This window comes from Heterocephalus glaber, unplaced genomic scaffold (genome assembly GCF_053883595.1).
Source record: "Heterocephalus glaber isolate CG9 unplaced genomic scaffold, H.glaber_assembly_v1.0 deba00001606, whole genome shotgun sequence".
Classification (NCBI taxonomy): domain Eukaryota; kingdom Metazoa; phylum Chordata; class Mammalia; order Rodentia; family Bathyergidae; genus Heterocephalus; species Heterocephalus glaber.
In genome coordinates, this window is record NW_028258377.1 from 16337021 (window position 1) to 16350187 (window position 13167).

At 42.5% G+C, this 13167-nt stretch overlaps 2 long non-coding RNA genes across 5 annotated transcripts in view; both read right to left on the reverse strand.

The window, feature by feature from the left end:
* Window positions 1-3367, reverse strand: part of LOC110344701 (uncharacterized) — an 81870-nt gene extending 78503 nt beyond the window's left edge. The window contains exon 1 of the long non-coding RNA XR_002387436.2: window positions 68-3367. This is a non-coding gene — a long non-coding RNA (uncharacterized LOC110344701). The remainder of the gene's footprint in view (window positions 1-67) is intronic.
* A 4075-nt stretch (window positions 3368-7442) lies between these two features.
* Window positions 7443-13167, reverse strand: part of LOC106010769 (uncharacterized) — a 148742-nt gene continuing 143017 nt past the window's right edge. For all 4 annotated transcript variants that reach the window (XR_002387434.2, XR_015444779.1, XR_015444780.1 and 1 more), the window contains one exon: window positions 7443-13164. This is a non-coding gene — a long non-coding RNA (uncharacterized LOC106010769). The remainder of the gene's footprint in view (window positions 13165-13167) is intronic.

Consider the following 13167-nt stretch of genomic DNA (forward strand, 5'->3'; position numbering starts at 1 on the left):
TGGCATGAAGGCCCTCACTATACCTGACCAGGCCTGACTGAGGGTCACTCTCCAGGCAGGCACTCACCTACTCTCTGCTTTCCATTTTTAATCTAAAACTCCTGGTGCTGTTCTTGCTGTGGTGGCTGTCTCCTCCCTCTCAGAAGCCAACCCAGGAATCTTAGACCTGAGAATGCTGAGCAGAAACAGAACCAGAACAGAGCTAAATCAGCCCTACTTCCCTTTAAATCTTGAAGGTTGGCGCCTTGGGAAGCTTTTCAATCTCTTGTTTTACCCTGAGGTTCCATTATGACATCACTGTCCCCACCCTACCTACTAGGTTGCAGGGTAGACACAAGCTGACAAGTTCCCAATTCACAACCCTTCCCCTTCCCACAAAAGATTAAAGTGGGGATCTTGGCCAATCAGACCCTCTCTCTGCAACCAGAAACTATTAAGAATTTTGAATTAGAACCACAGGACTCCAGCTTATGCCAGGCTGGCTCTAAACAGCAGAGGTCCCCAACAACAGAGTTAAGAGGATGATTTTGTACCATGTGACCCCCAAAACACAAAAACAGTAGAGCCCCAAAGAGGAGCAGAGATGTGAAACATAATGTGTTAAGCAGCACAAGCCATGTTCTCCATTAGCCCCATGCTGGCCTCCTGTTCCACCTTTGCCCAAGTATTCTTTCTGTCTAGCATGCCTTCCTTCAATCCCTCCTCCAACATAATTCCTATAGCACTCAAGAGTTCCATCACATTTTACATTGAAATCCATAATCCTCACCCTGGCCTTTACCCTTACCTCAAATCATTCCTCTCTTGCCATGCCTCATATCATTCACTGGATTGCAACCACACCAAACATCCTGCAGTGCTATGAACCAAGGTTGCTCTAATCTGTCTCAGGGCCTTTGCATTTGTACTGCTTCTAGCTGGGTGGCTTTTTTTTTTCATTCAGGTTTCTATAGAAATGATCTCAGTTCAAGGGGGCCTTGTCTGACTACTCTAGCTGTCCGGTTTCCCTTGTCTTGTTACCTGACTTGCTGCACAAGACCAGCTGGCTTGCTTATTTTATTCCCCCAAGTGTCCTCCCACAGACCAGCATAGTGCCTGGGACATTGAAGACACTCATCAGATACTGGTTGAATAAAAGGCTAAAACATGAGTATCTGTCCTCCCTAGTCTAGCTAGCGAGCCATGTTGTTGCAGGGAAAGTGGAAAGATCTCCCCAGCAGGGAGATCACCTTTACCTTGTCCTGTGTTTAGAAGTTTCCTGCTCAGTGAGCCAACGCAAGCAAGTCCTCCTAAGGAAATATGAGATGGCAAAGAACTTGGCAAATAGATCCCGAGGCTGGTCAAAAGACAATCACACTCTAAAATATGCATGACCAGATTTTGTGCACCGTGCGAGTTTTATCTTTGACCATAATTACGGAAACATTATTCAAGAACATTGTGAACACACAAAAATAAATCTTTAAAAATATCATTTGGACGACACACACATACAAATGAAAGATTTTTGTCTTTCTACTATGGCAGCCCATTACGGCATTTTAAAAAAGCAAATGTGGTAAGTTACTGCACACAGAAATCTGCAAATAAAAACGTATCCAGCTACAACCCAATCAGCTCCCTCACCAATGAAACCCACCCCTAACTCCCCCTCTAATGGAGACACCCAACCCAGAGGCAGGGGAGACTGCAGCTCACTAACTCTACTTCCTCAGGACTTGACGGCAGTGCCTAAAGCCACAAAAGGTCACAATTCTTATTTAGACTCAGATGCCCATCAGAAAATGGTCACAACCATTTAATCCCTGCTTTAATCATGAAGGAAAACAATGCCTATTTGGTGCCTGCCAGGTGTCAAGCACAGAACAAAAACATTTTAACACCTGATACCATTAAACCCTATAATAACCCTACAAAATATATACTATTATTCCTGTGCTTATGTTGAGCAGATTAAAGCTCAGAGAGGTGAAGTAACTTGACCATTGTAATACTCCACTGATTGTGTCAACTTGAATAAGAAATACCCAACTGATTGGATCAGCATAGTTCTGGGTGTGGCTGAATGTATTTACTGAAAACAGGAGACCCACCAGTGGCACCAATCAATAGGCTTGTAGCTTGGATATAAAGGAATAAAAAGAAGGCAAGCTCACTGCTTGCTGCCTCCTGCTTGCCATGGACTGTTCTCTTCTGCCATGCCTCTCTGCCATGCTATCCTGCCTTAGGACCAAAACCTCTACAAACTGAGCTAAAATAAACCTTTTCTCCTTTGACTAGTAGGTGTCAGGTATTTTGTCCCAGCAATGAAGAACTAACTACAACAGCCATGATCACACAGTTAATCAATGTTAGACTTGAAAACTGGGTGTCTAAATCCAAAGCCCCTACCTTATCCACAGTGCAGCTGTAAGCTAGCCCCACACTCCACAGATTGTTTCTCCTTGCCCTGAAACATTTCCCTATATGGCTGCCATTAAGAAATGGAGATCAAGGGTTCAATACTTGCCTCTTTTCCCTAGCCACTAAATACCCACGACTTGCTGGGCCTGCAGGGATCACTATATTGTTGGTAACATTGATGATATCACATGCTGCTTACTAACCACCCCTGTGGACAGCCCCCCCCTTTCTTCTGCCATCTCTCAGGAGCCTGTTTTTGCCTCCTTATCATTTATCAGCCCTCTACCCTTAATTGTGTGCTAATTTATCTTGTTGCCCACATTTTTTGTTGGTGATGGTAGCCTTCCAAAAACACCCAAAAACACAAGAATGTAAGAATATTCTTTGGCTTTCTTTTAAATAGTAACCTTAACTTTGCTCCTATTTCTTTCCTCTGAAGCCTTACTTTTAAGCATATTTTTCTTTCTCAAAGTTTTTTCTCTTTCTTAACTTTTTTTTTTTCTGGTACCGGTAATCGAACTTGGGTCCTTCCGTTTGAGAGGCAGGCGGTGAAACCACTGAGCTAGATCCCCGGCCCGTTTTTTCTCTTAAGGATTTTAAGATCTTAGGAAGAAAACAAAAATAATAAGTTTTTTAAATCATCTGTAAACTAAGTTCACTTTGATCAGCATCAAAAGGAACATGTTGGCTTTCAACATGATCCATAATCCTGATTGTCCACCGGTAAGCATGGAGATGTGGATTATGACTTTTAGAACTACAAGAAAATACAAAGATCTAGGGATTTGAATATCCAGGCTCAAATCCGAACTTGGAATCTTTCAGCTAAATGAACTCCAGATAACACTCTCTGGACTTGAGGTGGCAGAGAGGCAGAAAGCACTAAGGGATCAGGAAGTGCTACAAGAGTTGGGACGATAGTGAGTGACTTGCCCACCAGATATCCACCTATATGCCACTAACCCTTTATATAACCACCTCCCCTCCCCCACCCTCTCTGTAAGTCCCAATTCTGCTAATGGAATTATGAGGCATTTTGTTAACCAATGGACGCACACACACACCTTTAATTTACTATGTCAGGCATTGTAGTAGGTGCTAGGGATGGGACGTTGAATATGGCAGGCAATCTTCCCTACACCAGGGAGCTTATAGTTCACTTGGGGTAGGAGAGGGAATAAAACAACAAAGAAAAAAAGTAATAAAGGCCCCTGTCTTACAGGAACAGCCTGCACTAAGGACCTAAGGAAAGTGTTTGGCCTACTTGCAGTGTGGAAAGAAGGTGCTGGAAAGGAATGCATAAGAGATCTGTGAAACCTGCAGGGCCAGATCTGGCACAGCCTTCCAGTCCGTGGTCAGTCTGTGGTCAGGAGTGTGGACTTGATTCTAAGGAGTCTCTGGAGTTAAGCAACCAACTGGTATGATTTTGGAGGTAGGAGATGTTTGCTTGTGGCTGTGCAGAGAATTGGGATGGAGAGGGTGGTGGGCAGAAATGAAGCAGGAGACCAGTTGGTCAGTTCTGCAGCAGTATAGAGCTGTCTGAGGCCAGAGGGTGGAAAAAGTGAGAAGTGAATGGAATGGACATGTGCTCTGGAGTCAGAAATGGGAGTCGGTGACAAGTTTCCTGCAGAAGTGCAAAGGAAAGGAGAATATCAAAGATGACGGTGGATTTCTGCCAGAGAAGCATGAGGGACAGCATTGTTAGGAGGAATACAAGAGAAAGCCACAAAGAGGGGGCTAAAAGAGAAGCCTACACTTTCATCATGATCCCCACTTTCCCCTCATATGCAAAAGTCAGAGATTTTGCCAGTCTGACCCTACAAGATTCCCAAAATCACCTCTTCTTTGCCATCTCCAAATTGCCACATGATTTCTTGAGGTGTCCCTGCCTCAATGTCTCTCCCTCCCATCCATCCGTAGTATCCACACTGTGCCACATCCTCAGGATGTCCAGGGAGGGGGGGAATAATAATTAATAATTAATAATAATTATTAAGACTTTTGCACTGGACTCTCTGTCACAGCCATGCACTGAGTAAAAATGTTTTGATCTAAAATGAATCACATCTATTATACTGTGGGCCCATAAAATCATATCATCTAGTGACAACACAGCAGCTTAGTGTGTAAGCACACTCTGATATCACACAGTGATAAAGCCGCCTAAAATGGTATTTCTCAGAATGTGTCTCCACTGTTGAGTAAACGATGCTGGCTGTACCTGTGGATGAAGGCAGACAGCAGGCCCTAGAGATCCAACCTGAGTCCACTTCATCTTGAACACTACCCTTCCCAGCCACAGGAAACCACCCAGCTTTTCAACCTGGCTGGTCTCTTGTTCCTCTGGGACTCCGTGTATGTTGGTCCAACTGCCTGGATTCTTCACTTTTTCCAACCTCTCAGAGCCTCCTAACCATCCTTCAAGATCCAATTTTGGTTTTTTCAAGTGAATGTTAAAAACTCAACTTTTTCATCTTCAACACTTCTCACAAGTCCCTCCACCACCCTCCTGGTTCTTGTCTACCATAATTTCTACCACATGGTGCTATAAAAAATTACTGTTTCCTCCCCTCTGATTACTACCTCAATAAGGGCAGTGATAGTACCTATCTTCCCTTTGCTCATACTGCAACACCAGGTCTAGTATACAGATATGCATGAGTTTGTCAAACGAACGAATGTCAGAATCTACACCCATGCCCTCCTGAATGTGCCCCATCTCATCTGAATGAATGTCAGAGGAAGCGAAGTTCTAAAATTGTCAAAGTAAAAACCTTGAGTGGTCAAAATCTTTAAAATCCTGTGGAGATTAAGGATGCAGCTCAGTGGTACAGCACTTGCCTAGTATGCACAAGATCCTGGGTTCCATTCCCAGCATCATAAAAAGTAAAATAAAATTTTTTTAAACTCTGTAAACTACCCTTTAAGATATAGTACTCATGCCATGTGTACTTAATTTTGTGCAGTAATTCTTACACTCACGGGAGTTTGAGAAGCACTGGGTTACAGTAGAGGGGAGAATAAACAGGCTATTTCATGATGCCTCTCATTCAAGCTTCTACTTTAAAATAATCCTCAGACTGATGATTATTTGATACAGTCTGAAATGGACCAACGTGGGAGTCAAGTGACTGTGTGTGAGAAGTGAGTTGAGGATGGATGGTAAAACTGACCATCTACACAAAGTGGCTCCTACTTGCTGAAGGAGTCGTTTTAATATTTGTTTCTACAACCTTAACCCCCACAGTGTACTAAGGGAAAAGTTGCTGTCATCCTTTGCCATCAGGGTCCAATGGATCCTTTTTATTTTTATGAATAATCTATTCTAATGAGACTAAAAGCATTTAAGTTTATTAGAAAATTTAATAATTTAAATTACAAAATTTCACTGTGTGTTTTCTTGGTTTTGAAAGTATATAAACCCAAAATGAGCCAAATTCCTCAACTAATTGATCACCAGACATTGTGTGTGAACCTGGGGCAGATCCACTTTTTAAATACTGATCTCAGATTTCAAGTAAATCTCTAAGTTCTAGCTTATCATTGCTTCTGGTTTTTCATACACTTACAGCATAAAACACATTGCTTCTGAAACCTCTGACAGCTCATAATTTTGTGTCAGAGAAGATGGTCATTGTCTTTGCTCCACATTTACAAAGCACTTTTATTTTTATATTTATAAACAGCCATCAGAACAATTAGTCATGATGTTTTTCTTTCATTTCTATATCACCTATTTTTTTTTCAATCACCCTTGTAATCACCTTTGATCTGACTTCCTCATTTGTTCATTTTAAATTGTATCAAAAAATTTTGAGAGAGCAAATATCACAAAAATTAAAAAGAATACTATTGGCCCACATTCTTCTAGAGAGACAGAATACTCCAGGTTCATGTTGCAAAATATTACATGATGAAATCATTCCTATCAAATGACTAACTTGATGAGAATATCATGTTTTCTTTCTGTCCTTAGAAATACATCATTTACTCATAGATTCTTAAATTTGAGAACATTCATCTAAATTACTGTTATGTAAGACACATGGCTGAAATTTTCCTTATATACTCAATTTCCCCACCATCATCAGAGTATAAAACGCTGCTGTCTCTTTGTAGGGGTCATCTGATTTGTCCAACAATTGTGTTTCCCTCTGTCAATTTTCTTCTCTTTACAATTTTGTGCAAAAAATAAAAAATTCTGTATTCAAAACTGTATTCATCAAAAGCAAAAATAGTATGTCATAAACATGTACAGTTTTATGTAGCAATTAAAGAAATAATAAAATTAAATAAAATACATGTCCAAATTTGAAAAAATGGTAATTGTAAGAAGAAGACTAAAGAGATGGTGTCTTTTTTAAAATTTATTTTTATTAGCACATGTTTACACTACATAATGATTACGTACATTCATCGTGGGAAGTTGGTGCATGTGCATAACACATCTTAATCTTTTTACATTCTCTTCTCCTCCCAGGCCTCCCTCCTCCCTCCAGGTCTTGGTCCCCTTCCCATTTGCAAAAGATTTATCTCCCAGTTTCCTATTATCCATCTTTTATTTTGCTCTTTAATTTATTTATACTTTGGGCTTCTCATATAAGAGAAACCGCAACATATTTAAGCTTGTATACCTGATTTATTTCATGTAACACTATCATCTCAAGGTGCATTGATTTTCCCACAAATGACTCCAATTTGTCCTTTTTTATAGCACTATAGTACTCCATTGTATATAAATAACATATTTTCTTTATCCATTCATCTGTTGATGTATATATAGGCTGCTTCCAAGATTTAGCTATTATGAGTTGTGCTACTATAAACATGGGTGTGCATGTATCCTTGTAACATGATGTCTCTAACTCTTTTGAGAAGGTTGTGAATGGAGATATCTGGGTCAAATGGAATTTCTATTTTTAGTTTTTTGAGGAATCTCCATACTGATTTCTATAGTGATTATACTAATTTACATTTCTACTAACAATGCTGAAGTTTCCTTTTCCCCCACATCCTTGCCAGCATTTGTTTTTACCTGATTTCTTTTTAATTTTTTTTTTTTTTTTTTTTTTTGTACCTGGGATCAAACTCGGGTCCCTGCGCTTGCACAGCAGGTGGTGAAACCACTGAGCTAAATCCCTGGCCCTTTACTTGATTTCTTGGTGTTAGTCATTCTGTCTGGAGTAACATAGAATGTCAGTGTTGTTTTAATTTGCATTCTTTTATGGCTAGAGATGTTGAACGTTTTTTCAAGTATTTACTGGTCATTTGTACTTCTGAGAAGTGTCTATTCATTTCAGTTGCCCCTTTGTTGATTGATAGAGTCTTTTATTTTGTGGTTATCATTTCTGAATTCTTTATACATTCTAATATTAGTCCTCTGTACGAGGAGTAGCTAGCAAAAATATTTTCCCATTCTGTAAGTTGTCTCTTCACTCTGTTGAGTGTTTTGTTGGCTGTACGTAAGCTTTTTAATTTGATATAATCCCATTTGTTGATGCTTCATGTTATTTCTTATGCAACATAAGAATGTGGTTCCATTCAGAAAGTCTTTGCCTACACCTGTCTTCAAAAGTTTTACCTGTTTTATCTTCCAGTAAATTGTTTCTGCTTTATTACTTAGATCTTTGATCCATTTTGATTTTAGTTTAGTATGTGGTGAGAGATATGGGCCTAGCTTCAATCTTCTGCATGTGGATAGCCAGTTTCCCAGCACCATTTGTGAAAGAGGATATCTTTCCTCCAGCTTATGTTTTTGGCTGAATGTACCTGAGGTTGTTTCTCCCCATTGTCTTCTTTTATGCCTTCTTGAGAGATGGTGTAACACTTTAGACAATGTAATTTTTAAAAATCGGGGGATGATGCAGTAGTGATGATTAGTTTCATTATTGCATCATCCTTATAGGTGATTCCATCATTCTTCCACTTCCTTCTTTTTCAGTGATTTTTACCATAATTGGGAATAACTGATGAGTAATAATAAAGTATTTATTAGGGTGACTAAATTGAAATTTTTCAATATATAAGAAAATTAAAATCACTAAGTTCCTATGACTTACCCATACACCCACCCATAGACTTATAAATGGTTCCCAAGGTGCTATGTGGTTATTTCAACATAGAATGAGCTTTATTCAACTTTTGCTTAAAATGTGCTCTTTGGTCTTAGAAATACTCCTAAAAATGAATAAAAGTCATGAAATAGCAGTCCTTACAAACAGAACTTCTCAGGAAAAAAAACTCAATCTAAATGTAAAACTGATCAAATATTGAGGGTTAAATTGCATTAATGGATTTGGCCATTTACCAAAGACTTTCAAAACCTACTTCATTAGAAACTCCTCCCACAAAAAAAAAAAAAAGACTGCTTCTTCACCCACCTGAAATCTAACATTTCTCAGAACAAAGTTGAAACCTAGCCAGGGAAAGCTCCTCAGTATCCACCATGACAATGCTGACCTCTGGGCTCAACCAGCTCCCTTGGTGGAACCCAGGCAACTCATTCCTTGGGATAGTTTCTCCTGGAGTTTGTCTCAGCAAACAATGAGAAAGCAGAAATTATGACCCAAAGAAAATAGAGGGGCTTCTGAGAAAATGCAAGCTTCAAAACAAAGCACTAACAATGTTCAGGTCACAAACAGACATCCAATGTTTACTGCCTTATATTCTTTCCAGTAAATGGATTTATTGTGAGGGATACAGTGCTCCTGTTCTCTTAGGCTTTTTTTTTTTTTTGGTACTGAGGATTGAACTCAGGTCCTTGAGCTTGCACAGCAGGCAGCAAAACCACTGAGCTAAATCCCCAGCCCCCTCCTAGGCTTTTAAAAATTCCTTTTTATCATTTGTACTTACAGTCAATCCATGAACATTTTGACTATTGATCAATAACATAGAGGAAATGCCCAATTCACAAATGTGTTATGTTTCAATGCTTTGAGAGTTGATTGTTTTAGGAGTTCAAAATATATTTTTCTCCAAAAAATAAATATGTACATATAAATGTGTGGTCTATGTATTTTGTGATCAGGGTCTCACTATGTTGCCCAAGCTGACCTCAAACTCATGGGCCCAAGCAGTCCTCCTTTTTCAGCCTCCCAAGTAGTTGGGACCTAAAGGCACATGCAACTATATCCAGCTAAAAATAAATTTTAGGTTTCCAGGCCAGCCCAACAAAAGCCTTCTTAATTTATAATGTTGTTGAAGTTGTGTGTTTTTAGAGAGAAAATTAGTAGAAAATAATTTTGTAGTATTACTAATAAACACAAACATTAAAGACATGGTCTGCTTTATCTTGAATTCTATTGAATGAAATAATCAAGTTAATTAGATTAGAAGAACTATAGATATTGTTTTAGGGAGAGACCTCTGCTTGCAAGAATTTCATAGGCCTGACAACAGCAATTTGTAGTTTTGAATGTCCAGTTTCACTACAATAATCTGTCATTTTCCTTCCTGTGGGCAGGATACATAGGAGCCATGATTAGGGTAGATTTGGGGCTCACAAAGACAGCAAAGGATGGAGCAGGAAGAGGGAAAATAAGCTTGAGAGCAATTTCTTTGATGGAGAGAATTAAAGTAATCATTATGAGAAGATCGCCTAAATCAGTATTAACTAACTTGTTAAGGAAAAAGTAAGGAAACTAAGGAAAAAGAAAGTGACTCAATACTAGTGCCCAGGCCCTTGAACCAGATAAGCTGTTTGGTCATTCAGTTCCCCCTCTGACCATAAGGTGGCGCCATCAGCCCAGGCAGTCAGTTCAAGTGGGCCGGCGGGCGGTGGGCGGAGCTCCCTAGGACTAAGCCATGTTCTCCACCCAGGTTTTTAGAACTCAGAAAGCCTGGACTAGACAGCATGTGTCAAGTTACAGACATTGCCCCACAGACAAGAACTCATCCAATTCTTTAAGGCTCCACCTGCTTACACCGAGCAAGAAAGCCTCTCCTGCTGGACATGGCAACACACATCAAAATTCCAACTCGTTCCTTCCCATTGTTCCACAGTGTCAGCAATAGGCCCCTAAGCTTTTCCTAATTCCTAAAAAGCATCTAGTCAAAGAGTACCCCACATTCTCATCTTTAAATATCCCTCAGGATGAGAGAGCAAGATCTTTCATGATGAGCAAGAATTTTCACAATGGCCCAGTTCTACAGCATGCCCCAGTCGAACTCACCAGATTGATCTCTTTAACACCAACTGGACAACCCCTATTCTTGATGCAAATCCCACTGATCCCCTGCTGCATTTACTTCCAGCCCTACCACCTGCAACACCAACTCTCTTTCACTTGCCTCAACTTTGTGGCAGTTGCTCCATCTTTCAAGATCTCACCCAAATATCCCCTCTTCAAAACCTTACCACTTCAAGCTGACTGAAGTTAACTGATGAAGTGAATTTAGAGGGGAAACAGGGCCCCATGACTCAACCACAGAAGCTACTGAATGTTACATGGTGGGCCATGACTGCCTCTCCAGTTACATGGTCTCAATGGAAAGAGGGCCCAACTCTGCAACCTGACTTTGCTTAACCTCAGGGCAGCACCAACCGGTCTGTCCTCATGCTTCTCACAACTCAAAGTTAGGGTGGACTTCAGGTCTAGGACAACACAGTCTCAAACTTGGCAGGGGACACAGGGCCTATTCTCAATTCATGTTACTTTATAACAGTGTTATGATTACTGCCCCTCTTCACCCACTCTCAGCCAGTCTGCCAAAACAGGCTGAGTGACAGAGCCAAAGGAATCAGTAGGAAGAAGAAATCCCAACAAAGTCAGCAGTCTGTGCACCCAGCACTCCTTCTTCCTTGGGCCTAGAGCCTGGATTAGTAGCTCCTGCAAACAGTCCAGTGATTCTGCAGAATTCTCAAAGCTCTGATAAGATCGACTGGACTGAGCAGACTCATCTGGACGCTTTGGCCTTGGCTAAGTGGTCCAGAGGTATACCTTTAAGAACAAGTGCCCATGTTTACAACACCTCAAATTCTAGCTACTGCCTGCTCTTTTCATTCTAAAGGGGCTGTTCACTCAGCCAAGAACTATGAGTGTTCCTTGGCTAATTGCTTTGTAAGGCAAATACCCTCAAGATGATTTTTAAGTTATAGGTCCTCTGAGAGCAGGCAAAGGTCCTCAGGTAGCAAGGGCAGAGCCTAACACAGGCAGAGAGGAGACAGGTACCAGTCACCTCCATCTGCCAGGTTGCTGGCAGAAGCCTAGGTGTCTGCAGCAGGCAAAAAGGTGCTTGCTCCTGCCCCCTGGATTTCCTATTTCTGTTTGTCAAAAAGGGGGGGGGGGACCAGATGCCTTTTTAATGCCAATACTCTTCATGTTCTCACCCACAAAAGAGACCAGATGGAAAGAAAGAACTCAGTTAATACCTTTAATCAAGACTGAGAACAAACATCCACTTGACCCCAGGAAATGTGGGACTTTAAGCAATTGGCATAGGCCAGAGTGCTGTTGTGTTGTTTGCTTGTTTGGCTTTTAAAGATCTGCAGGAGGTGGTTTTCATGAATAAGGGAAGCTAAGTTGAGTATTCAAACAAGCTAGGCGAGCAATGAGGATGCCAGTCTGCCTTCCACAACAGATCTGCGGCAGCAGGAGCTGCGATCGGAAGCATGGGAATGAGTGGTCAGTTTCTTGCCATTTTTGCAGACTCAGATCAAAGTGATCATTTCCTGGGGCTCTGAAATCTGAGCAGGTACAGTGGACAGCGGCTCCTGGGCACTCCAGCCCATGGGAAGCGCACTCTGAAAGCGCCCTCCCGGTCTTCCTCTGCCTTCCTCCTATCTGCAGTCTGCTCCACCGAGAAGGTAGCCGCAGTCAGCGGCGGTCACCTGGCCCCTAGCTTCCGCCTCAGGACGGAAAGCTGAAGCCGAGCAGTCAGCCGAAGGATGACCTGCCCCGCGTCTCCCTCTCCCCTCCCCCACGCATGTCACATGGCAGCCCCAATAAACCCGCCAGTGCGCCCCGCTGCGGAGGCCCGGGGCTGCGTCGCCCGCAGGCGGTGGGTGATGAAACCTTCCTGGCACATTACTGCTGAGGGCGCGGACGCCGAGCCGGGCTGGGTGTGTGAGGCTTCAGAGCTGGTACCCGGGCTCACCTGTTCTCCCACAGGAGGGTGGGGAGTGCGGGGGAGGGACGAGGGCGTGCCAACACTCAGTGCGCGCCCGGGGGCGCTGTTGCGGCGCTTGCGTCGCCGCCCTCCCCCATCCCTGCTAGCCCCCAGAGTTGCGCCGTCGGGCTGACAAGGCCAGGAGCATTCCTGTCCGCGGCCCCGGAGCGAGGGAGACGTGAGCGTGCACACGTACACACACAGCAGGAGGAAAGGCGCTCCAAGCGGCGCCCAACTTTCTCCTCGCTTCCTCCAGCCTGGGAGAAAGCAGCTGGGGACAATCTAATCCAGGCAGTGCTTAGGGAGGGGGCTCCAACAGGAAAGGAGAAGAGATGGAGAGCATTCCTCCGAATTTTGCTTTCTCGTTTTTTTCACTTCCATTCAGAGATTGAAGAGTAAAGGGAATCCAGAGCAGGGCAGAGAGTAGCGCCTCGAGAAAATGGAAGTGTGTATTTGGAGACGCGTAAAGTTGCCCTTAAACCCAGAGCACGCTGGGCTCCGCTGCGGGCTTATTCGGGGCTGCCTGCACCTCTCCGTTACCCGCCTTGAAATGATGCAAGACTGGATTGTCACCTGGATCCCTGCAGCCCAGACCGGAATCCATCTGTGGTGGGAGAGGGCGAGACACAACATCCCAGGTGTCACAGGGCCCACCTA